The sequence below is a fragment of the Bacillus rossius genome, assembly GCF_032445375.1.
Source record: "Bacillus rossius redtenbacheri isolate Brsri chromosome 4 unlocalized genomic scaffold, Brsri_v3 Brsri_v3_scf4_2, whole genome shotgun sequence".
In the NCBI taxonomy this organism is placed as follows: Eukaryota; Metazoa; Arthropoda; class Insecta; order Phasmatodea; family Bacillidae; genus Bacillus; species Bacillus rossius.
The window spans coordinates 12,044,411-12,071,729 of NW_026962011.1; the positions used below are offsets into that span (position 1 = coordinate 12,044,411).

The following is a 27,319-nucleotide window of genomic DNA, read 5'->3' on the forward strand; positions in this document are numbered from 1 at the left end:
GCAAGCACAATCGGAAGCACAATCAACGAAAAGGAAGCACATTTTAAAGCACGTTAAAAAAAATCAACCTGTATTGCAATAACTCACTTTTAGTTAGAAATGAGATTACAAGAAATAAAACAATAAATTTTTGAAATATAAATAATTGATTTATTTTTTCAATATTATACAAATGGAAGTTAAAAAAGTGATTATTGTACGTAGTCAGCTTCCCTCAGTTCTTCAAGTATGGAGGCTACTTCGTCGATGGGCAAGTAGGTTCCTCTACGAACCGATGCCACTAACATTCTCAGGTGATCAACCAATATGTTAGGATCTTCACATTACATATAATCAATTTCTTCTGCTATCGTCATCTTCTTGGAATGTCTGGTATTAATATTTTTAAGATCACTATCACCCCAGTATTCATCGTAAGCTTGATCAGAATAATTTATTTTATCACGCCGTTTCCATCGTTTCGTTCTCAGGGCTTCTTCACAGCTTTCGATCTTGCCAATTTTATGTGCTTCATCACAGTCTTTGGTTTTGTCATCAGCTTTAGAGTCACTGTCGCCATCATCGTAGAAATCATATGACGTCGAAGCTTCTTTATCTCTTCAAACTTCCTTTTTAAGAGTCCACCATTTTTACAAAGTACAGAGGATCTACCTGTATTCGGCTTGAATGTATTCTCACTTTTCATGTTACGGATAGTTCAGTTGTCTTCAGTCTTCCAAAAATCATCAATGTCCTTCAATTTAAGTTCTTTGTCGAGATCAGAAGAGCTATTAACATAATCTCGTTCAAGACAAGGAAAATTATTGACGTAATTCAGAACACTCTTCTTTATAAAAGTAGCTCCATCATTGTCCTCTAGCTTGTAAGCAGGCTTGGCGTTACAAGTTCTGTCGTGTCTTTTTTAAGCTCTCTCTGCGCAGACGACTTGCTACAACGAACGCAACTTATCATTTTGCGTAGCAGATTTATAACGCAGTCATTATTTTCGTGTTGTCTTCCATTCTTTAACAAGATAAATTCCTTGATGAAAAACTTACACATGTGTCCTTTCGATACAGCTGCAAACATCGAGCAGGGACCCATATTAGTTACTGAGACTAATAGCAGATGTTTACTGAGAGTTTTAAATTGGAACCGTTACTTAAATAGAATTTTTAAAATGTTTCCTCAGCTAGAGTTAATTTATTTAATGCAAAAAACTTTGCTGCAAGTAGTTCCTATTCCCGCCAGCAGATGTTATAACGTGTTGTGTTGAGGTAAATATTCTTTTTTTTTTATGCGGGATACGGGTTGCTCACTCACGGTCGCAAGAGAAGGAAGGCTTCGCTAGAAATTAAGGAGAAGAAAGTTCGTCTTGCATGTTAGTGCTTCTCAGCTGTCTTAAAGCATATTATTTAACTTCGTAATGGATGTTATTTGTTTGAATTACACCTGATTTAAATATTGTAAGTGCTGATTTTGTAAAAGGAATTCAGAAATTTATACGAAACATTTAATAAAATTGCATGCCTCATTAATTAAAAAAAATTTCATGTACGGGTCGATTTCTCAGAAATAACCAGAAGCACTCGGAGAAAATCAGTAGAAGTCTCGCCAGGAATAACCATGAGCACACGGAGAAAAACCAACAAAAGCGTCACCATGAATGACCAGAATAACTGTGAGAAACCATTAAAATATTGACAACAATAAATCAGGAGCACATGAAGAAAAACCAACAAAAAATGACAGGAATAATCACGAGCACACGGAAAAAAACTAACTCACGTTTTACTAAATCGAGATAACAAATAAAATAAAAATATTGAAAATAATAAAAACAAAATACAAAAACAGCTTCTGCCAGCTTGTGAAATCCTTTGTTGATCATGGATAGAGTCCTAGCACAAGCCAGAATGTTTCGTTTTTTTTTTTTCTTTCAGTTAAATCAACCCAGCGGGCCCAGCCCTTCTTAAGCATCACGCTGCATAGAACTCCATAACGAAATGCGCTGGAATCGGGCGATGCAGCTGAAAACGTGTCGACACGAATGTAAGCTTGGAAGACGAGGGCGTAATGAATGCTTGCCGGCCCCATTGTAACTTACGCGACCGGTAGTGCCACTCTGGTGCTGCTGATCTCGGGTTCGGACTGCCAAAGGTGGCGTGAGTTACTCGCCAACGGGTAGCCGGCCGCCACGAAACGTCCCGCGGCCCGACCGGTGAATATTTATGCCAGCTGATTTTAATCCTTTAATTAAGTAATCATTGCTTACCATACCCGTGATTAAATTTGTAATAAATATCGATAGCCATCATTTAATTATTTAAGCACGGGTGTTGTTTTTTCGGCCATGCATCACGCGGTCTCGGGAGGTGATCCGATCCAGCAGGAGCAGATGCTATCGAGAGATGTGTGCTCCGCGCCAACTGGATCGGCCAGAGAAAAAAAAATGGAACCAAAAACAAAGGGAAAAAAAAATTATAAATGAGCAGGGGACGTTGTCGCCGAGTTGGGTATTTCAAGGTCGGACAAACCTGAATTTGATTCGCTCCGCGCGACGTCCGGCGCCGGCGTCCGTAGGGTGCGTCGAGGTTGCCGGAGCCGTGTCGGGATTGGTCATTCAGTAAGTCTGTGATTTGTGCGGTCTTGAGTTGGTTTGTATTCGGGCAAATTCATCATCCACTTGTTTCGCACTCGTGATCAAATTTCAATGAGGTTACTGTTCAACTATATATATATATATATAAATAACTATATATATATATATATATATATATATATATAAGTATACATACACACACTTAAAGTGATAGGTGCGTTATGAAAAAATGTTGAGAGTGAATTTTGACGTTGCGCGCGCACCATGCAACGCAATTTTCCCAGGATGAATAAAAAAAGCTACATACAAATACAAATTACATACATGCTTTTTAAATCTTAGATTTTAGTAGGTAATTGCTATTCAATACTCTTCCATATGAATAAAAACATTTTGATTGTGTACATTAATTATACAAAATGTATTTATTTAAGTGAGTTTATGTTCTTCAATGTATAATTTTTTCACTATAAATTAATAAATAATTAAAATAATACATTAGATTAAAAATTAAGAATATGTATGGATTTTTATTATTAATTTAAATTTATCTGGATTATTTTAAAAACTAAATAATTTAAATACGTGTTTCATTAATATTGAGTATTAAGTATTTATTTACATTAGTTTTTAATTTGACTTAATTTATACAATACCAACCGTATTTATAAAAGCACTCCAGCCATTTTATTATTTTACTTTTATAAATTAGTTTTGCATTAAATTAAAATTAAGTTAATACTACACCAATAAGTATAAATTCTAACGAGCGTACATAAGTAAATGCACTCCTTTTTTTTTATAAGTTTCAGTGTAAACCAATCGCGATATTAAATTAAAACAGTTTTTTTAATGATTCAAGAACAACTCGTGAATTTTTCAGCATAAATGGTTTACACTGGATTAGCATATATATGTACACACATATATATGTATATTTATATGTATAACAAGTATGGTGACTAACTGGAATAATTAAATTTTCTTTTCGATCGCTAAGCAAAATTGATAAGATTTAAGCAAGTCAATATCATACACAACCTACACACGTGCATGTGAGCATTCTTATTTTAAAGACTATAACTATAATTGCAAAAACGTAATTTTGTAAGTTGTAATTTTTTTTAGTTATTACAGATGAACATTAGAAAGAAAACGTGAGTTGGTCTTTCATTACTCGCCAGTGATGAGTAAACATCAAACCTCGGTAACGAGCAAACTTATGTGTTATAGTGTTGTTCGTGTTGCATCTAAACGTATAATACGAAAAACTCGGACACGAAATTTAACGTGGAATTATTTAAAATAATGCCTAACGTGATAAATAAACTGATAAATAAAATAGTCGCTTTTCAAATACCAAAATTTCTGGATTCGAATCTCTCGCACACTTTCAACGCCCACCGTTGGAATTCGCTACCGGAACCGTAAACGTTGCTTGCCACCATCAAACGCAGATAATAATTATCAGCACGAAACAACCGTTTAAATTATTATAAACTCTTAAGATAAAACCCCGGATTTAAACCTGATTTTCGGCCAGGCATTTTATTAAAGTACTGCCCATCATGTTAAAATTCACTTTACAGTTAATGCTATAAAGTTTCCGCACACATAAGAAATTATACTTTTATGGAATTACTAAAATATTAACCTGAAACATTTTAAAACACAAAACACAAAGTGGTATATGTTTGTATATTGATTTTTGCTTAAACGACTGAAATCAGTCTGTAAATACTTCCTGCAAACAAACCTTAACCTTATCAAGCTTATTCAACATCATGTAATGTTATTAAAGAAATAAAATTCCAGTTACGTGATTTGAATCACGCCTTTTGAGGTTACAAAGCATGTTCTCTACAGTTGTGCTACTAAGTCTCTTGGGCATTTAGAAAGAGAATGTGTGGTATTATAATCATTGTAATGGCATTTTTCTTGGGTTTTTTAAAATGTGTGATTACTTTTACTGTGACTTTTTTAGTGTACTATAGATGTAGTTTTATTCGGTACACCAATAAGTTTGGTATATTCCCTATTTTTACGAAAATGACTATATACGGGTTTATGTTGCCACACTTGGGTCCGGAATCTTTGTGTGACACATTTCTGTTCATTACTTCCGTTTCATTTTCGTAAAATATTACTCCTACCAAATGCCCTATACCGAGAGCTAATATGATTACACATAAAAACAAGCAAATGATCTTTGCTCTTCTTCAATAAATCATTACATAAATTTACCCATAGTATGTTAAGTGTAACCTGCTAGGAAACGGGAAACAATGTAGGCAACTGAAATTAAAACCGACAGAAACGATAAACTCTGTGAGTGAACAGAAATAGCCAGGAGCGCAGTAATTCACTTAATAGGTTATAACAGTTCCATGTTTTGCAGTAACTGTTATTTTTGTGTTATCTTTCAATCCATATTTTTTGTTATTCCTTAAGGAACAAACAGTATTGAAGAGTTATCCTTTCTACAACCTTATATACTTTTCAGTGTGTAATAGTCAGATGGTAAACCCGGTAAGTTTTGAAATATATTTTGTTTATAATGGAGGACTTCTCACTGCGTAACTTAAATCCAGTATCATGGGGCATCCTTGACATCATTCAGCGGGACATCAGCTGTACTCATTCGGTCGAATTATGAAAGTTTTGATCTGATTCGGCAGTCAACGGACTAGCTCGGGACAGAACAGAAATCTTCACGAGATTTGCGCGTCGTTATCTCAGCTGATAACACGGTAACCTCAGGTATCATCGTTTGGAAACCCGTGCAGAGTAAAAAAAAAGTTGAATGTTACCAAAAGTTAAAAAAAAGTAAAAATGTCTGTGAAGTTATAATTTTTTTTGTCTGTATTATTACATTTTTTTTTGTATCAATACAGAACTTCTGTAAGCGCTTATACTACGGCCAGTGTACTGCCTATGGATGGCACCTAATGATAAATACATCCAGAAAGTTTTACTGCAAATTATTGTGCACGTCGCCAGCCAATCCAACTATATGTTAGCTCCCTGGACTTAGTAGGTTCTAATGTGTGTGTACCGAACAAATGTAAAGTTGTATAGCATTTATTCCCATAACAAATTTATGCAAACTAGCGGTGGGATTAACAGGTAATTTCGAATTACATTTTCTTTTGTTACAGTTCCTGAATGATAACAGTTACTGAAAACACACAAAGTTACAAACACCTTTGTAGAAATGCAGCATTTTCTTTGTATTTTCATCTATAATATGCTGTAGAATCAACAGCATTTTTCTTGTACTTTACAAAAAAAAATTCTTGGCAACAGGTTTTCAAAAATGTCTTTGCAACTTTACATTAATTTTTTTACTGTGTAGTAGATTAAACGATGGACGAAACCAAATTTGTTAGACGAAGTAAGTCACGAGGATTCTTTATCTCAACAACCCTTGAAGCGTGTTAACTTGGAAAAGGTGATTTCTATAAAATTCTTCGTTTTTTTTTTTTTTTTTTTTTTTAATTTGCGAACCGCACATTCTCAAGGTGGTTGTGCCTTCACCGGTATTTCTTTGAACTGGAATTTTGTTATTTAAAATGCGATGCACTATATACTAGACGCCCGCTTCGAAGTCTCGCGGAGTTTAACAATGAGCTGTAATCATGTATCTTGAAATTTCCCTGGAATTCTTGCGTAAGAGGGAGAATACATCCAAACAAAAAAAATACCGTGAGAAATTTACGGTCAGATTAAAATGACAAACCAGTCATCGTAAAGTGTTTTTAAAATGCCACTAAACTTAAAAAAAAATCCTTTACTCAGGACTAATTATTATTTTTATTTTTTTTAAAAAGAACAGTATTCTTGGATTCATTACTTTAATAGTGCACACAAACATTTTACACCATTGGAAACGAACGCAGGGTCATATAGCTATCTTCCGCGTCATTCGAGATTGCTTTTTTTTTTATTTTACTCCTGGAATTTCAGGTCTAAGGGTACCTGAGATTTTTCATACGTTCTTATTATTTAAAAATTCATTGTGATTCTAATAATGCAGAATTCATTTTGAATCATTTAGAATTAGTTTGGACAGCGTGTGCTTGACGCTATAGAAATGTATAATGTTTTCGTGTCTTAGGTCAACTGTACTTAGGCCTGTTCAAAGATATTGGAAGAGTCCGGGTGGAGCATGTGCTAGCGAAAGTGAAGCCAAACAAACCGGACTGTTGTCTGGCAACGACCGAACAATTTCTCTCCCAATACGGTGTTAATAATAGCCACTCAATGCTCTCTCGGTTATAATCTGGCATTGTGCTCCACCAGTGGGCATATTTAATCGATGTTTTGGCAGCAGGTCTTACCGAATTTAATGTTAAAATTTGTGTGTACCTCTTGAAAATAATATTTAAATGAATAAAATTCAATTCAAAAATGCGATTTAAAAAATAGCTGTAATATAAAAATTGACGCGAATAGCTTTTGTAGAAACTAGAAACCAGGTAGTAAAATGGAATAGCCTACTTAATATATTCAGAAAATATATTTTACCAAGTCAAAAAATCTTACATTGTTTAATTACCACTATTTGGCTTTTTTTTCCCTCTGAACATTAGTTAATGTACCTAGGCAGGAAGTCTTAACCCGAAAACTAGCTACTTAGCAATTTTCTGTTTTAATATCGTTGGCCTTAAGTAAGGTTTGACGGCGAAGACAACGCTGTGGAGACACATTTAGACACATTTAGACACATGGACATGTGGGACACCAACCACCAGCCCTCAACGGCAAAGTTACCTAAACCTTCAACACGCGCAGGTTCTCGTTACTCACGTGGTATCATGCACGTTACTCACATAAAACAAAATGGCGTTGGGAATGATTCTACAAAACACGTTGGAATGACAAGTGTCAAACAGAAAAAAACATTTAATAGCCTGAACAAATAAACGCACATAAAAATAATGGATGTTGGATGATTAACGAATGGTTGTAAGCAGAAGGACACGCATAATTTCAGTTCGGAATAGGTGGGGGTTTAAAACCTTCTTTGTTCGCTGTGTTATTATTGTTGATAGTTGCTTGTCCAATATTTCAAAACGGCTAACCTGAAAGATTTTTAAAATCTAAAATCATATATTATTAAAATACAGGGATAAATTTATTGTATTAGATATGTAGGGAAATGTTACTAATTCCAATACAGACATAATTAGAAACATGATAAACTTACACAAACATTTAGCTCGAAAATTTCGTAGTGAGAAACAATCAGTTCGTTCAGAAAAATATAGGAGCAGAACGTGCATACAATTTTTTAAAGGTATTTAATCGATTTAGTTTTCGATGCTCTCATACTAGGTTTGTTGTTTATAATCTAAAATATGTTAAAGTTATGTAGATCGACATCCTGGCAACATTTGTGAGCCGAAAATATTATTTTTTTTTTGTATTCCTCCCGTTCTAAATTTGTGTGCGTGTATCTTCTCGCTATAAGAACCTTAATTAATGCATGTGTTGCTTTCCACCATCTTCAAAATCTTTGAAAACTACGTAGATTCACGGTTAGCGTGCGAGAACTCTTCCCTGAAATGTTGTTGGCTCGCGAGCCGCTGTTTGATGACCAACCCTGAAGGAGGAAGGGATGTTAACCTGTTACCTCTCCAACCACCCTTTGCCGCTACTCTATAATTTACCCGTCTCGGTGGTTGACAGTCGAACCCACCACTTTGGAGCGCGTCTCCTCTTCCAGGCCTCGCGGCTTGAGCAAACACACCGCCGCCTGCGCCTGGTTCACAAGATGCTGCTCCGCCGCGCGCGCCAACTCTTGGTTCACTCGCACCAGCTGGCGCTTTCAAGTCTGCTGCCGGCGGCCGCGCGCGCGAAGGCAGCGTGGAAGCCGCGCCGCCGGGCGCAGCGCTAGGCTAATTGGAACATGGCGCGGTTCTGCGCGCAAACATTCACATATGCGTGCTTTTACAGCTTCGACGTCTGGAAATTCCTGGAAAAAATTACGCTTTACGTGTCGTAATTAATTATGACCTGCAAATATGTTGTAGGTTAGTATTTCATTACCATATATAACGCTCATCACTGACTCTGTAACGCCAAAGAAGTATGTATGTTTTGGAGACGAGCATTATCAAGAAGCACAAATAGGCCCATTAGCCTACTCCATAGATATGTGAATAAAATAGAAAATGGAAGTGAAAGAATAGGGTAACATTTAAAATTCAGCTACATAAGTGGAACACGCCTTACTTGTTAAATTAAAGTTTTTTTTTGCCTTACAGCCTCCTAGTATTTTTAATCTTTTTCTGTTTAATATATTATTTTTAAATGTTTTTATATTAGTAGGTACTATATTTGTATGCTAAATTGGTAGATGATTCATCTTAATTGTAATTTGTATTATGATCGTTAGCAATTTTATGTTTCACTCCTATATATAAATTATTGCACGTTTTTTATGTGTTATGGTTCAGTGTTAAGTAGACGCCTTAATTGCACCAAATAGTCGAATAAACAAAACCATCTGCAATAATTATTTGTTTTCATTAGACTACATAATCATTCAAATACATTGTTTGGAAATAAATGTTTTCGTGATAAAAAAAGAAGTTTGTTAGTCACTATTGATCATTTGAATTAAAATAATCAATACTTTTACACTATGCACATTTGCATTTATACTTTTTAATTGGGCGTAATAGTACTGTAGACATTTGTATATTTACGAACACCTTCATAATTGTTTATATTAACTAAACGTTTGTTGGTTAGTTTTATTTATACGCTTAGAGGGATTAATATCAGCGGTAAAATATTCTAGGTCAATTATTATAAATACTGTTATAAAAACTACGTTTACACTAAACAGGCATACTTGATTCATTATTTAACCTGAATGCAGGGCTATCAGATACATAGTTAGGCGAAATGTAGGCCTATTTGACTCAGCTGACAATTTTTGTAATCACAATTCTATGGGAAAAAGTTCGCTTATTGTAGTTTTGTAACACTAAACTAAATATTATTTATTTTACTACACAGTTCTGTAGGGCATTCAGTATAGGCCTAAATGCTGTAAATTCCTATTAGTCATGAACACAAATAATCATTACAGTAACTGCGTGCTAAAATAGGCCTACGGCATAAGCTACAACAATATATGGCAAAATTGACATTTTTATTTTAGTCAGAATTGCTTACACATTTATTTATTGAAGTATAACGCCTAATTTGTATAGGCCTACGGTGTGTTTCGCGTCAATACTTACTATAGAGCATTTGCTTTTTTAATTGCATTTATATATCTAAGCATGTTTCGGTGAGAATATAAGTTTACCTAGAGTGTGTTAAAAATAATTAATTTCAATTTATAAGCAGATTTTCTTAAACGTAACAAGTTCTCGTCATTGTTTATGGGCAGTATAGGCGTAACAGTGACTCTACACATAATTATTTATTTTATGAAGTTAACTATAGTTGGGGCCAAGTTATATTTCATAGGCTTTATCCTAATAATGTATAATTGTGACAGTTGGAATGTTTGTAACTCAATCACGCAGTTACTAGTAATAAATTTAGATATAGCCCTGTAACTGGATTAACACACTGGCTATAGGCCTATATCATTACGAAATTACACCTCGGACGGGGCGAAAATGAGGTAAATTCAGTTTTATATGAAAATAATTATAGAAGGTGAAATACTAGGTATGAATTATAAATCCTACAAACAAGGATTGCATTTCTCTGTACCCACCTAACAAAACATATGAAGCCTTGAAGTTAGTTGCTGTTGATCAAAAAGCAAGCAATGTAGTCTTAAGTTCAAAATTTTGGAATTTACATAATATTATAGCTATGATAAAATATAAGGTATTTACTTTTGTGTATTTAAATGACTACAAGAATAATGCCTTTTAATAAAAAAATTGTCGGCTAGCTTATTCTATCCTACTAATAGTAAAATTTAAAAAGTTTGGTTGTTTGTTTCTTAATCACGTATTTACTACTCAACCGATTTGAATGAAATTAGAAACAGGGGTGAGCTCATCCTATTGACAAACACAGTCCATACTACTAATCTATCTGTATTTATAAAGAAGTGTTTTCGTTTGTTCGTTTGTATATTTGTTTGTTTCTTATACAGATCTACAGTTTTACTCCCTAACAAGAGGAAGGTGACTGTTGAGATTATATTTTGAAATGCCACCACATTCCTCTTTTTCATCTCTTAAAGCATAATTTTGGTGCGTTAAATGAATTTTCGCATAATTGATGTTAAAAACAAGAGGAAATATATTGCTTCGTCTGATTTCAAAATAGCTACACCCATGTTCCTGTTCACATTAGGATTAAAATACCACCCCGGCCCCTTTTTTTTTCACCCCTGTAATCGTAATATTGGTACTTCTTTATAAAATTTTGCACACTTGGCGTTAAAATTAAGATGAAGATAACTGCCTATGTCCGATTTAAATAAAATCCTTCCATCCCTGAGTCTACATGAGATTTTGAAAAACCACCCCTAATTACCCTTTACTACCCCTAAAGCAATTGTTTGCTACTTATTGATGGAATTTTGCAACCTCGAAGTTTGCCTCTCCTTTGTTAATTTTTTAACAACTGACGTACAAAAAAAGGAGAAATTATATTCAACATGTGTTTTTTTTTCTTAAAACAGATTGTTACCCAGTGGTAAATGGAAGTTGTTACTCTCAAAGTTAGTTGTTACATAAATCTATTACATTAAAAAAATATATTTTTTTTTTCTTTATGCACTTGGGATAATTCCGCTGTAGTGGTGGATTGACGATGATTGTTTTTGTAAACTAATTTTGTAAGAGAAAAACGTTTTGCAGTAAAGCTGTTCAAAATGGACGCAATAATTTTATGCATGTGGATATTTACATGAATTAAAATTTTGATTCATCACAAAATAATACAACTAAATTTAGCCTTAGCCTATATTCTAACAAATGAAACGCAACTGTTAAATAATCTAAACAAAATGTATGATTTTTATTTTTTATTTTTTGTAATGACAAATTAATTATTGTTTTTATTTTTAATTCGTGGATACGTTTTGCTTCACCGCCTTGCGCCCTTATGAGTTAGTTTAGGCGTGATCAACCTATTATGATAAAAATTAAACAACTAAATCATGGTCAGCTATAGAGCTATGGCGTAATTTGAATTAGTGTTTTCAATCATTTTTATTTAACCTGACTAGTGTTACTTTATATACTCAGCGAGTAAACACTTATTCTTTAAAGGGTCGACTTCCAGACCTAATTGTTACTACATTTAAAATGATGGATCACAAAAAGAATTGCTAAGCGAAGTCACGAATATTAAAATGAGCGAGTAAAGAGAACTTAGAATACTACTTAATGAAGGTTTTGCGTGTTTTCATCGATACAGTTACTTATAGCCTAATTTGCTTTACTTTTACTTTTTAACATAGCAGTTATCATTTCAAATTATTATACATTTTTCTTGTGTATACATTATATATAAATCGATTTTCCTATTTAAAACTGACATTTAATTTGTTGTACAGAATAAACACTGTGCACACTGACAAAAATGTTTGTTTGGACAACATATTTTTTGAATAGGGTTAAATAAAATAATTATATGGGTTACAAACGAATATTATGTAGAGGGAAAGATTTTGCTGATAAAAAAAAAATCTAGTTTCATTAACTCTGCTGTAGGCTGAATTCTTTGAGTGTACAAAATCAATTTTGCCACACAAAAATATTTGACTAACAAGTAAATATATGTGTTTTTACCAAACCTTTTCCTCTGTACATAATTTTTATTATCGCTTTTTTTTTTTAATAGGTGACTTATTGCCCATGTTGATGAATTGTAATGAATGAAACTGTCTGGGAATATTTTCAACCATGATGAACTATAGGTTTAGGCCTGCGCATTTCAAAGGCCTGCTTGTTTCGTATCTCCTGCACGGAAGCCATTGTTGGCTAATGACGTCGACGGGTGCGGCCGGAAAGCGACTTAGCCGCTTCTAGTCCGGGCGGAACCTACCGGGCAGTCCGTGTTTGTTATAGCGCTCCACCAACAAGTTATAATAACGGAGTTGTTTTTTTTTTTTTACTTCGTGGAACCTCCGGTGCCGAAAGTGCTCTTTTCGGTGCGAGCCGGTCTTGGAGACTTGTAGGGAGGGGTGGGGTGGGAGAGAGGGGAAGTGGGCGACCGGGCCAATAGGCACGCCGGGACGGCGCGGCCACGTGACGCCGGCCGTCATGGCGGAGCGGGGCGGGGCTATTGCACGCTATAACACATCCTGCCCCTTCCCCTACTTCCTCCTCCGAGCGACCAACACAACATCAACAGTTCCGTCACGGATGTGACCCCACCAAGATTCCCCTCCACCTCTTGCCCCCTCTCTCTTCCATCACCTTCCCCTCTCCAGCTTACCGTTTTGGCACGGGAAAGTCCAGGTGGGCCAAGCTCGCCGCGGGAGGGCGCGACGACGGAGTTTTTGGGTTTCGTGAAAAGGGGGGGGGGGGGGGGATAGCCTCGCGTCTCCTCGTTACGTGTTAATTTCGCTGTCCAACACGGCCACTTCGTGCTCTGAACTTTCGCGCCGGCTGTAAATATTAGGATCGTCGAAACGTCGCTTGAGGAGTGAAATCTGTGAGCATTGTCTAACTGCGGGAAGCATAGAAAATTAAATCCTGGGCGAGAAGTCTTGTAGCAGTTGGCCAAGCAAAAATTTAAAATAGGTTTCATTTGCTCGAATTTTTACAAATAGCAGATGACGATCAGATTATACCTGGCGTAATAATTAACGGGCAATTGGCAAGGCTTTCTTTGCGAAACATAATATGTAGGTTTATTCGATTGTAATTCCAATGTTGTGTTATAGTTAAAACTATTTCTACGTATGTTCTTCTTTAAAGACATTGAATTTTGTCAAAGATTTTGCCTCACTAGTTGTGTTATTTCCACTTTGCTAACAAGGACATTTTATTGTTTTGCGAAATTGGTTATGGCATTAAAATAGCATTTACTGTTGTATTTATTTTTAAAACAATTATTTTTACAAATCTGATTATATGGCGAGTGTAGTCGAGCCACTTGGCTTCGAGTACTTCCCGTGATGTCTGACAGCTGACAGGTATTGAACTGACGTGAAGTGGTCTTGTAGCAACTCACGGGTACTGACCCTGACGGCGAGATAATGAGATAATGAAGACTGCATGTTCCTTTTACAAGTTCACCAATCTGAAATCTGAATACAATTGAATGAAGAAATTTGACGCTGCTGGTTGTACTGGACAGGCGATTACCATAAGGATCTGGCTTTTTTGATAACACATCAGTTTATAAATCACGTTGGTTTATATTCTGCATAACCCGTTGTCATTTTTTATTTTTAATCGGAGGCCTAATCGAAGCATATGTTACTGCGCGAATATTTTGTAAACTAAATTTTTTTTTAAATATCAGTTCCCAATTTTTTGGAGCCCTTTGCACCATACATTATTTAAAACAATATAATTAGTACCACAATATCTAGAATATATTTAAACGCGCAACTGAAAATGTGACATGAGTTTGTATATCTTTGATATAAATTAAATAATAGATATTGTTTAATGCAACAGTTGCAGAACAGGGAGACATCGCTTTACTGGACGTCGCTTCGGGTGGTACTTTTGTGAATGATAATTATCATCGCCAGGCTTAATTTTCTCATGTTATCGTATCATTGGAATGTGGCATGTAAGAAGCAGTTAATGTTGACACAACATGCTGTTGCCAAAGCATGTAGTGAAACTGATGTACCTGAAGTTCAGCGACTAATTTGTTGCTTGATAGTCTTTGGAGATTAGAAACGCCGTCTCAGTGATCTACACTTACGACAGCGAGGTTAAAGATATTTTTATGACATGTGAAGTCAATCTTTGTTCGTGAAGAGTTAGACCCAAAAAATATACTTACTAACACTCCAATTGTATCACATGAAAAGGCTATAATTACATTAAAAATAAATACAGGAACGGCAACGCACTCTTGGACTGGTCCGATCTAGTTGGGCGTTTTAAAATTTAAAGCCAGTCACAATTTTTTCAACCTATTTTTCATTTCATTAGGTGTTAGTGTTAAGGACGCGTCTGATAATATGAAAATTCAGCTTATTGAACTTTGGTAATGCATGCATTAAAAAAATAACATTATGAATGTACATCTAGTATAATTTAACTGAAAAACACCGAGAAAGAACAATATGCAAAACTCTGAAACTAGCTCTGTTCTTATCGTCACTCTTTTTCACCTAGTACCTACCTACATCTGGAACATCTGTAGCCTACTCAATGATGAAAAACATCAAGTTTAAACTAAGCAACCGGCTGACAGACGTGTGTTTGGAAATTTCGCTTTTTAATTCTTTATTAGGCATTAAAGCCGATCTCGGTATATTATGTTTAGAAAAAAAACTGTGTAAAAGTGCTCCATAAATATAAAATTTATTTTTTTTCTAAGAAGTTTTTCTTTCCTAAAAATGAATTATGCCAAAGATAAAACTTAATTCTTACAACATTTTTGTTTGCAGAACTACAGTAAACGTGAAAATAAAACGTGTAGCCATATTTGCTACTTTTGTCATTTTGCAAAATAACTTACAAATCCTCGTACAAAAGAAAAGTCATCGTAATGATTGTGATTTTGTGTGAACGTTAAAAGATCGACCCGCAACAATTTAGTGGGGTACACGTGAAACCCTACCGTCTCACGTTGGTAAATCCACACGAGTCCCTGACGAGAATCGAACTCGGATGATAATTAGGGAGGCTAGTTCTGTAGCCACCCAACACTGTGGCCCTGTAAGTCCAGGGCCCCGCGCCTGTACTACATTTTTTTTTTACTTTCATTGTTGATTTTCTGTGAAAAATTAGGACGTTAGTTAAAAAAATAAATAATTTTGTTATTAGCATGTACTTTAATGCACCGGCCAAGCTGGCCAATATCCTTTCGACTTAAATTGAGTTTTCATGATTTTCTTTGAAAACCTTTCAAAGATTTTTTTTGCCTCGTATAATGAATGACACGATTTCACCAGAATTAGGCTACATCGTCGGCATTTATATAACTAGCCCTTGTATAATTTATCAAAATTTATCAACTTAAATTAGCAAAACCATCGTCAGAATTCAAGGTCAAGTTGGGCTTTTTAAAAAATGTATTTTTAATACGATATTATTCTAATTATCTGGTGGAGTGACCCGAAGCCCCTAGGCTCCCCGAAGAGGCACCTCCTCCGAATATTAGGACCCCGCAAAAGTAAATGGCCCAGAGCTGCCACTGTGTAATTCACAGATTGTTAAAAGGAAGATTTAATTAAGATTATTTCACTGATGTGAATCAGAATGAGAGTGCAATGGTACGTTGCTCAATATTAAAGTAAATAATGTGCTTTTATTATATGATTTATTTTTTTGAAATATTTATTGTTGCAAATTCGATTACATCGATACGAGTGCAATCGACCATTCTGACCAAAAACTCCCGCTGCTCGATTCTTTCGATGAAGTCCCGTCTGGCTGTCGCGCCCAGGTGTGGCTGGCTGTCCACCGATAACCATTTCAATACGCTCTTCTCCACGAGGAAAAGCCTGCTGTCGCGAGCAGTGAATATCTACTGTGTGCTATCGTGCCGTGCGACTGAAAAACGTTAATTAGAAAAAAAGAAGACTTAAAAAAGTGTACCTGTGGGTGATACAACCAACGGTTGCCTGGTGTCAGTTGCCACGAGGAGCATGTTTTTGAAGCGCTGTGTCGCTGATCGCTCGAATTTCCAAACGTATTTTAGGCCACCGAGTTTAGTAAATTATCCATCCAAAACACGAAAAGAAATATCTCTGTGTTTCTTTTTGAGTTAGGGATGGATAATCTCCTTGTTCCTTTTTGAGTTGGGGATGGATAATTTACTAAACTTGGTGGATTTTAGGATCATTGTTCATACAAGATTTTTTTATGGTCATTAAGTTTTCTTTTTTTTTTTGGGAGCTATTATCCCCCAACTTCCGGACATACAAAAAATGCATTAATTACTGTTTGTGGGGTTTCTAGATTAAATTCGCAAATAAATTATGTTTGTTAACGTAAGTTGAATGCATTTATCAGAACGTTGATTTCAAAAACAAAAATAGAAAGCGACCGAAATGAGACAATGTTTCCTACTTTCTCCTTTTTCTCAATTCTGGGTAATTTTTTATTTTTTTTTTTTTAATATTAAATGCTAGCCATTTATGCAGTTTTCAATCATAAACTGGTCAACAGTATAGCTAACGATTTCTTTGAGAGACTTTGGATTAAACGTTAGTACTTTTCGCAACATCTTTCTTGGATACTCTTCATTTGACCTGTGCGCGGACTTGTGGCCCTCGGTATAGGGTGTGTGTTCAATTCCACCGGGTTCCGAGGCGTGACGTGAGCATCGAGCGTCGGTTAGTTTCTGAGGGTGTGGCCACCGTGAATTCAAGGTCAGTTACCCAGGCCCTGCCGTCCGTAATTGCGGGAAGGCATACGGGCGTAGGGCCCGCCTAAACACAGGGTTGCCATCGTCCTGGCGATGCTAACATTCGTCATTCGCCCGGCGTTATTTATCGGCGACGAGATTTGGTGGCCTCGGACAGTTTTTTTTCCTTCTCCCCCTGGCCCCCTGGTTCTTTTTTTTTGTCAGGTTTGTGTGTGTGTTGTTGGGTTTTTTCGGGGGGGGGGGGGGGGGAGGGGAATTACTCTGTTGGGGAGCGTGACCGAAACACCGACCCCTGCGTGTTTTACTGGCACTGCCGCGCCCTTTTGGCAAGTGATAATTACGGATACAGGGGGAGTTGGGGGCTGGCTTCGAGAACAGGGTCGTTCGCTATTTACGACTGTATGTCGGCACGCGCTCCCAAATTGTGGCGAGCCTTTTTTTTTCTTCGTCGCACTGCCCTCGATTGAACTGCGCCGTTTTGGACTTTTGAATTCGTGCAGAGACATTCTGATGGGGCGATGAAGGATTGCGCGAGATTATGCCACGTTGCGGCGTCCATTGTCGGGAGAGACGCGTGGGTGTTTGGTCTCCGCGTGGAACTTTGAATTTAGCTTGATTTATCCATTGCTTTTCAGCCATCCTAAATTATTTTCTCGTTTCTGACAAGTTTGAAAAACGTGCTGATTATATGTCTAGACCACAGGCATCGGTAAGCATAAGCATGGAGTTTGGGACTGTTAAAACTTATTGTTTGTCATATTCAAGGCCAGGCATTGTCATTTTTCTGCATAAGTCCTCGCCTTAGTTTCCCGCCACAGCTTTTAATGCAGGTTTTGCGTCTAGAAAAAAAAAAAAGCCTGTACGATATTTATTTATTATAGCACTGTGTAAAATAATTACTGTTATAAAACAACCAGTGAAGTTCTTTCACTCTTTGGTTTCAAGAGGATTACAGAAAAATAACGTAGTGTTTTAAGTAAGGACAAGAGAAAAAGGAGAGAGTTAAATGAGGTTTCAGGAATGTATTGTAAATGGTGCAACAAGAACTTTATACCTACAATCATGGGCGCAAATCTGTAGGATTTCCAGGGGGGGGCCGTGAATTCTGTGGTTTAAAAATTTTGCGCTAGAGGTCAACCGAAACAAGTCTTCTCTGGATGATAAGCTCGTATGTTATACACTTAATTTTTACGTAAGTGATATTAACAATAAAGCAGAGCAACATATGTTTTAGTAATTATTAATTAATGACTATAAGAAATGATCTCTCAAACATGTTTGAATAATTTGCTAACCTAAATACATAAAATATCCATGAAAAAATCTATTAAAATAATATACGTGAATATAACGCTGTCCTTCCGTCTGTATGTCCGTCTGCCACTAGGCTGTATCTCATGAACCGTGATAGTTAGACACAAATACTAAAAACATAGTAAAATAAATATTTAAGGAGGTTCCCATGCAACCAACGTGATTTTTTTGTTCGTTTTTGCTTGATATTGAAAACGGCAACAGGTAGACGCTTGAAATATTCACAGAATATTTAGTTATATATTCACTTTAAAATAAATTATTAAATTAAAATAAAACAAATATTTAAGGGGGCTCCCATACAACAAACGTGAAAACAGAATAAAATTTCACAAATGATGTATTTCTGTTGCCGCTATAACAAGAAATTCTAAAACAGAATAAAATAAATATTTAAGTGGGGCTACCAATCCCATACAACAGACATGATTTTTTTTGCCGTTTTTATAGATAATGGTACAGAACCCTTTGTGCGCGAGTTTGACTCGCATCACATAATTACTGCGATTCAAATGCTGTTCGTGAAATTCTTTGTTCACAGTTTTTGATGCGCCCTAAAAACCCAAAGCTCCAAAGCTAATAAACGGATAAACATCAAATGAACGAATCATATTAAAACACTTAAAGACTATTTTATTTAGTAAAGGCATCAACCAGGTAAAAAAGAAAAAAACTTAATGACACAAATGAAAAATCTCGGTGATAGAACTATGAAATTTATCCTACAGCTAATTGAACCACATACATTTCTCGGCTTATTTTTAGTATAATCAGTATTTTGGCAGTGAATATTATTTAGTTAAAATATACCGCTTGATTAGTTATTAAAGAGACGCTTTTGCTTCCTTATTAACTTAACTACGGATGTGTAACGTTTAAATACTTCTTTCTCAATCTTACTTCTGTTTACTCGTGCAGTGTTACAGTTATCAAATAACAAATGTTATAAAGTGATTATCGGCCATGAATTGTGAAAATTATCGTTTGATAATAAAAGGGGAGTGATTTTAAATTCCATATTGACGAGGAAAAAAATTATTCCCTGTATATTCACATGTAACGTACAGAGCAGCTAGCCTTACAGAATGGAGATGAGCTAAAAAAATTCCAGAAAATGGTATATAAGTTTAAGTTCGTAAATAAACTAAATTCTGCTATAATTACTGTTAAAGTATTAAGTTGTTTATTTACTGGAAAAAATAACGTTACATAATCACTTAAATAAAATATATTACCTAAATAATAGTCACTACTTATAAAACAATCAAGCTTACCAGGTGAGAATCAGATTCTGTTTTCCGTTTCTTCCGCGTCACGAAATTATCCATGTTGATGTTTGCCAAGAAAGCAGAAGACTGGCGCACACGAGAGCAAAACCACTTTAAAAACAGACTACCTGAAACCTATAATACTGTCGTTTCAGAGGACAAGGTAGTGTGGGTAACAATGGGGAGGAAATGCTAACGGAACCCTACCCTAGCTTCGTCCTTTGGAATGAACGGTTTCTAGGAATTAAGGGTTTCAAAGTTCTCACTGGAAAACTCCATACCATGGCTTTCGCAGAAGGGGTAGGGGAAAATAACTACGGAACTCGAAGGTAGGAATGTAAAGCATGTCAAAGTGTCTGTCATCGTTGTAAATAATAATCTGATATATATGTTGTGTACACCATTAACTTTAAAATCACGAAGTGGGCCCCCCCAAGGAGGGGCCCATGAATTCCAGGGGGGGCCCGGGCCCCCCTGGCCCCCCCGGGATCTACGCCCATGCCTACAATTATAAAAACATTTGAAAAGTATCATCATAGCGGTCGTAAAGAATAGTTAAGCAGTTAAATGTATAGACAAGTTGAGGTATTGCCAAACATCTGGGATGTTACCGGAAGATGCAATTGATAGTGATTTGGCATATTTGTGATGATTTTCCAATGTTTTAAATTCTTTTAACAATTTTTAAAATATGTAAGCAGGCTTTGAGTAGATTTTTTGGCGAAAAAATTGTAATGTTTTAAGTTTATCTTTATCAAAGTACTGAATTTTAAATACCAACATAGTGAATTTAATAACATATATTGGCCTCGTTTCTGCAAACACTATTGTGTACAGCGTGTGTTTCCATTCAATGTATTTTGGTCGGCAGAACACGTCTGGTGCAATTACAAATTCGTGTGTCGAAAATTTATAGGCCCAAAATTGCCTCCCGAAAACTAGCAACAATTATTTGGCTTTTTCATGTACCGCGCTGCATAACACAAGGTGGTAATTTGTGGGTTGTTCCGCGTGGGTTGTTAAAAACAAAGTAATCACGTAGAGGTGTTAATTTATATCCTTAGTAATGCCGCCAAAGATCTGTGAAATTGTGGACTTGGCAACAGTAAGGCAGGATGGTGAAGATAGGACATGCATAACATAGCTTGTAGTTACACAATGTAAAATACTCGAAAATTCACATACAAGTTGGTCCATACAGTAATGTTGATAAAAGCAAATCAGTAACCAATTGGTGTGAATATTGTACTGTGATGTTTACTTTTTAATTCGTACTTTTGATTGCAGGTTTTTTACAATTATGTTGACAACATAGTACATACTAAACATCTCTTAATTGTTGGTAACTGTCTAGCGCATATCTGAAAGTTACAGAGTTTATTGTGTTCAGCGAAATATCATGAAAACGTTTAAAGATATTGTGTCGACTGACTGTTGACATTTGTTCCTTGGTCATCATTTTTAAATTAAAACTTTTTCCCACGTTGAACAGACAAATTTACCCACGCTAGCTAATGGTGTATTGATCGGAGTTAATATTCACCCTGAATTAATTATGGGTTCAAAACAAACGCACTATATAGTCTAAGTGCTTGTTTTGTTTCATTACCTATTTGGTCAGTTGGTGGGATTTTTTTTATTGCGGCTTAATGGAGTTTTCAGCCAGCAAGATAAAATTACTTATTTCAAGTTAACAGTTTTATTAGTTAACTCTAAAAAACTAGCCAAGAATTTATAGGGGAAAGTCTCCTATATTGGACCAGTTTTCACAATGTCGTAATTCCGTGTAATTAAACGTATGTTTTCATGAAAATTATGCATGTATAGATTTCTAAAATTTAATTCTGAAATTTTTTATCTTCACATTATCTACAAAACCTTTCACCTTGACACTGTATTCAATGGGTAGAACACTTTTGGATGGATGCACTCTTTTCTCCTTCTTGGGACTGATGGGGCTGTTTTTGTACGGGATTGCTGTTAATTTACTTGCTGGTCCTGCACTTCTCGTCTTCACTTTCTTTCCATCAACCTATGGGTCAGGCGTAACTTTTAAAACAGTTGTTCTCTCTGGGGTCATGTTTTGTCGCTAATTGCAGCTGCATTTCCCACTGGAGCAATGATCTCTATAGGCTAAGTAGAGGGACCGCAATCTGCTCCATTACTTCCGATGCAGTAAATTTTTGGTCACTAAACACTGTGCGGTCAACTGGCCATACTCCTGATTTCCTGAAACTATTTGAAGTTGTTGAAATGGCAGCCGCTCGTGCATACGCTTCTCCCAACAGCCCAACAACTTGGGACATGGTGACTGTGAGCCCAGGATGTGTTCTCAATCAAGTCTGCACAGCTTGATCATAGTAGACCTGGAGGGATTTGAAGAAGGCTACGTCTAGTGGTTGTAGTCGATGCGTAGTATTAGCAGGAAGCTGTAAAAGTATAATACCATTGTTTCAAGCAAGTATTAAGGCTTCTAGATTCTTGCTGTGTGTAGTATGACCATCAAGCAGTAGTAAAACTCTCTCTCTCCCCCCCCCCCAAACCCCCCCCCCCCTTATTTTGGGACTTATAATATTGATGTAATGCTCTAGCCACTAACAAAAACGTTCAGAGTGTATGTACCCCGACTAGGAAATTGTGATAAAGCTTTCCCGGTGGCGTCCCTAGAGCTTAATGATGTGTCATCCTCAGTTTTTTGAAGATTAACATTAGTGCACAGACACAACAAAATATTATTTTGTTAACTCCACGCTCTCCACAATGTTTTGTGATTTCCTTTGCACAGTACAGAATCCAATTTCATCTACGTTATAAATTTTAGCCATCAAATCATTGGCTTCGAAATTTTTTCTAGCAATTCAAAAAATTCACCAACATTGAGACCGTGGTATGCAGAAACTCCCCTGCTAAGTTCATCATATTTCTATTTTCCGTATTTTCCGCATGAAGCCTTTCAAAAAGAAAACCACACCTTTAAATTATAACAAATATTATTTAAAATTAAAAATATATTGTTAAAATATGTAAAAAAACACAAAATTAAATAAATCACTAAGCTTAATCTATTTTAGTTTTCTACTATCCTAGATTTCATTTTGACTAACATTAGATAGATTATGAAACAAAAATTAATTAGAAATTATAACTCCTGAATGGCGATTCATTGTTTAACTTTGATAATGAGGTTTTGATTAGATGCCTACTGGAGTCATCAAAGAAAATTTGTTAAAGTTTGGGCATTTTAGGGTTTGTAGGCATTAAAGTTATTTATACTGAGTTTTAATTTTAATCCTTGAAATGAACTCATTGAAACACACGAGTATTTTCTGCCAAAGTAAATAAAAAAACTGTTTTATGTAGCAAGGTTGTTTCTAAAAAGTTTTTCGAGTAAATAGTTCCCTTAATTGGACCGGTACAAATTAAGAAACTGGGCCATGTTTAAAAGTTTTATCACTGAATTAAATGTGCGAATTATATTGTTATACGTACAAATTAGAACGATTTTCTCCCTTAAATATAATTTTACTTTTAAAAACACTCATAAAATTTGGTTTTTATGGTTTATGGGTTTATGGAACTGAAAACACTTTTACCATCGAGTCCGCGTCCATTTCAACGCTCACAAAAGGACGACAGGCTCGGAGGTGCAAGTAAATCATGTTGAAGCCGGTAGATGCCACCTCATTCTACAAATGTACCATATAGAATGTACCAATATAGTTTTCTTAGGCATTTCAATACTTGTGATTTATTACTATTTTAATTTGCCAAATATATTCGAGGGTAGTTTCACTATAATTTTTTATTTGACACACCAATACGTTTGGTATGTCCCCTAATGTTTACGAAAGTGACTATATACGAATTTATGTTGCTACACGTGGATCCGCCATTTTTGTGACACATTCCCGTTCATCGACTTCCGTTCCATTTACGAAATTATTCCTACAATATGCCGTTTACCGAGAACCAAGATGTTTACACAATATAAATTGCCTGATAAACGATAGCTTTATATGAACAGACATAAATCACTCAAAATGTTAACTAAGTTTATACTGCTGCCGACTGAATGACCAGTGGAATGCTCTTGGATCTAGTGTTTTTCTGTAGGCCTACACTTAAATTCACTTTTAAATGGGGTCGGTTACTGCGCGTGTCCCCGGTGGAGTGGTCACTAACATGTGACGCCTCACACGGCAAGGCTTAGGTCCATAGTTTGCACCCAACCTTTTCTTTGCGTGCCTTTTCGATTACAAACAGTTGGTCAGTTTCCGAGTGACGAGGATCTTGTTGAAATCCTGCAGGTTTTGTCTGCTGTAGCCTTTCAACCCTGATCAACGAACAGTAAGTGGCATGAGTCAAAAATTGTGCAACTGAGTTACCTACAATCAGCGGTGAACGCAGGGGAGGATAAGGAGATAGATATGTCCTCCCCCCCTCCTTGATGTAATGAAAAAAGCGAGATATCGGTGAAGGCAGTATGTTATTTTAAGTGATGCAAGGAGAGCTGTTAAAACACCTGGAATCACAAACCACAAAGGCAGTGATGCATTTTGAGAATGATAATATAACTGCCCAAACCGCGTGTTGACGTAAGTTTTTTGAATACAGACGTTTTTATTTTATTTATTTTTGAAACCCCTCCCTTAATAAATATTAGTACCCGCCACGTGCTAGATATTTCATCTCTGAAAAGTTCAAATTACTATGTTTTATGAAAAACTTAAATATGCAAAATTAACTCAAGCCACTATGTTAGAGACCCTCAAGTAAAAATTTAACCATTTACCTTGCCGAGAACTTTTTTTTAAATTTTTACTAGGTTTCAGCTTTTTCAACCATCGCGCTGACAATTTTAAGTGATTTACGGATTTTTTGTTTTGTTTTATGATTTCTAAACGTTAGTAGCGCTTGTTAGTCATTTAGACAGTAAATGCTATAGGTATTTTGGCTTCATTACTTGTCGTACTTATCTCTAACGTAGTGTCTGCTTGCTTTGATGACATTGCATTGTTTTAATTGATAGTCGGTCGTTGTTTCAAGAACTGGAGGAAATTATCTCTCGTAACTGCGCTTGATGGCATGTTTGGGATCAAACACGAGAAACTCTCAGAGCACCTTCCTAAAGTTCCACCTCACTCTTTACAGCTGCGGGCTTTGAGAATCCATCCCGTTATCGTGTTGTTCGCTTTTACGACGAAACATTACGTACGAAAAAGAAAAGGATAAACTTTTTATGTGATTTTCTTTAACATCCCCGATCCTGATCGTAAAATGTGGTCGAGCGAATCGGCCCTAAATTCAAACTGATTTTATTGTGTGGTGGTGGTGGTGGTAGGCCTACGTGGTTTTAGACTGACCTGACTCAGTAACATTACCGATTAAAGTTGTGCATAGTTACGAGTGTAAGGTTTTACTTAGTCTTCCGTAAAGAATGATGCGTGAATTAATGGCAGCCTATACTGTTTTATTAAATATTTCTTGTCTGCTCCTTTAAGGGCCCTGCCTAGCCGGGCACACACATGGTGTGCAGAGCTTCAGAAGAACCTACGCGATAACCGATACGCCATAACCGAGTGGGGTGTGTTTACAAAAATCATTTAAGAATACACTGAGGGCGAATCAGTATTTCTGTTTTGTTTTTTTAATTGTGCTTTTAGAACAGAAAAATGGCTAAAACTCCTGTTTCAAGAATAATTTTTTTAGAAATGAAACGCCCGGAAAAGATTCTTGAAAGCACCCAAGGGCCTTGCATTTCACTTCAATCGTCATTTCACCGCCATATGATGTAATGGTTACCGCCCGGACTACGTAGTTGACGTATGCCCGACGAGAAGACTGCGCGTCGGGAAGGCTGGTGGTTTTTGTTTGGTTTTATAAATTCTTTTATTAAGCGGATAGAGAGTCCTACAGATGGCATAAGCCAAGAAATACAATAACATTTAGAGGAAAACAATTAAACACTACACTCACACACAGCTGCAATTCCAGACGCTAGTTCATTCTCTTCTGCAGCATATGATATGAATCAGGGGCGCAACAACAGGGGGGGGGGGCAAGGGTATTTTGCCCCCCGCCCCTTCTGAAACCTTGAAGTGGTGGCAAACGGGGGCAAAGAAAGTGCTGTGTAATCAATTTTTAGATAATAAAACTGCTTAAATAGCACCATTTTCCACCTTGAAATACAAATTTTCCCGGGGGAGGACCCCCGGACCCCCCGCTTCAATAGGGGGGGTCGATGATTCTTTATAAAAAGGTATATTGCCCCTCCCCCCCTTGGGAAATTTAGTTGTTGCGCCCCTGATTATGAATAATAGGCCTATACAAAGGATAGCACAGGGTTAAATATACACGATAAAATATACATAACAGAATGGGAGAAAAATAGCTGGTAAAACCCGCACGAGGCTGGTGGACCGCTGACTTGACCACGCTCGCACGGCTTGTTGCAGTGCGGAACGGCTACTCGTGCGTGCCGGTGGCGCTCTCCGACGGCCTGGACATCAAGCTGAGCACCGCGGTGCGCCAGGTGCGCTGCACGGCGCACGGCGTCGAGGTCGCCACCACCAACGCGCGCAACCACGGCAACCCCGTCACCTACAAAGGTAAACTGCCGCGGCCACCAACTCATGGCATCGTCTCTGAAATAATTGTATTTATTGGACAGAAACAAAGGCTGAAACTCGTGTTCTCACGTACGTTTTGGGCATAAAAAAAATTCTAAGCACAGAATTTTCTTACAAGTGGTATAGGGAAGTGCTAGGAGACTTTATTTATGATATTACAGCATAAAATTATGGCGTCATCCCTTAAAAGTTAATAAAGTCGCGTTACCAACGTGAAGCCTGTACGCCAGTTTATAGAGTAGCGAACAACTACACGTGTGTGTATTATAATAATACTAAATGAACATACATGAACCACAGATAACACTCTGCAAGTTGTGTGGTTTATAATACTAGTATATACACATCAATGAATACATGGTTTCATGGTGATTGATGTACTGATATTAACACGCTACAATAATAAGCGTGTCTGTTTTTTTTTTGTTACGTAACCAAAATTTGACATTTCAACGACGGGTACAGCGTATTTTTATTTAACATAGTCTAACTTATTATTTAATGATTAGGCTTTGAATTTTTAATTTACTCGATTTAGCAATCACATCGGGATGAAATAAGTTTACGCTGGCTGCATCCGACTGCAAATTTACAAATTCACAAATTACGGAATTATTAATTGAAAAGTTTGAACACTGCCCGAGTTGTTAAGTCGTGGAAGGGATGAGGAGTGGCAAACAGATGCAAAGACCGTACAGTTCGGAGAGATATTTTAGTGACACCAGGTGGTAAGCGTTAACTTCAGCAGGATGGGAAAGTCTACGTCTTACTGGAAGGGCCCTTCTTCGTGTAACAATGTTCTCCGTGGCTTTATGTAAATGTCGGTTACTTAGAATTGCCGCCTAAAAGACTAATCACGTCAAGTAGTTCGACAACGCGTTCCGCGTAGGCAGCGGGCCGAGATATTCGAATTCTCCTCACTTTCGTCTCTGTTCCGTTAGAAGTTCGCTCGCACCACCGAAGTTTTCCTTCTTCGCGTGCCCCGGAATCTGCGTGGCAAATGTAACGAATGTCCCACAGTCATTTGT

General features: G+C 36.5%; 1 protein-coding gene across 1 annotated transcript in view; it reads left to right on the forward strand.

Moving 5' to 3' along the window:
• The window catches only part of LOC134541885 (lysine-specific histone demethylase 1A-like), a 477,086-nt gene that overhangs the window by 418,562 nt on the left and 31,205 nt on the right, over positions 1-27,319 (forward strand). Inside the window, exon 2 of the mRNA XM_063385607.1 lies at positions 26,118-26,270. The gene's annotated coding sequence lies outside the window, so the exon portion shown is untranslated. The remainder of the gene's footprint in view (positions 1-26,117; positions 26,271-27,319) is intronic.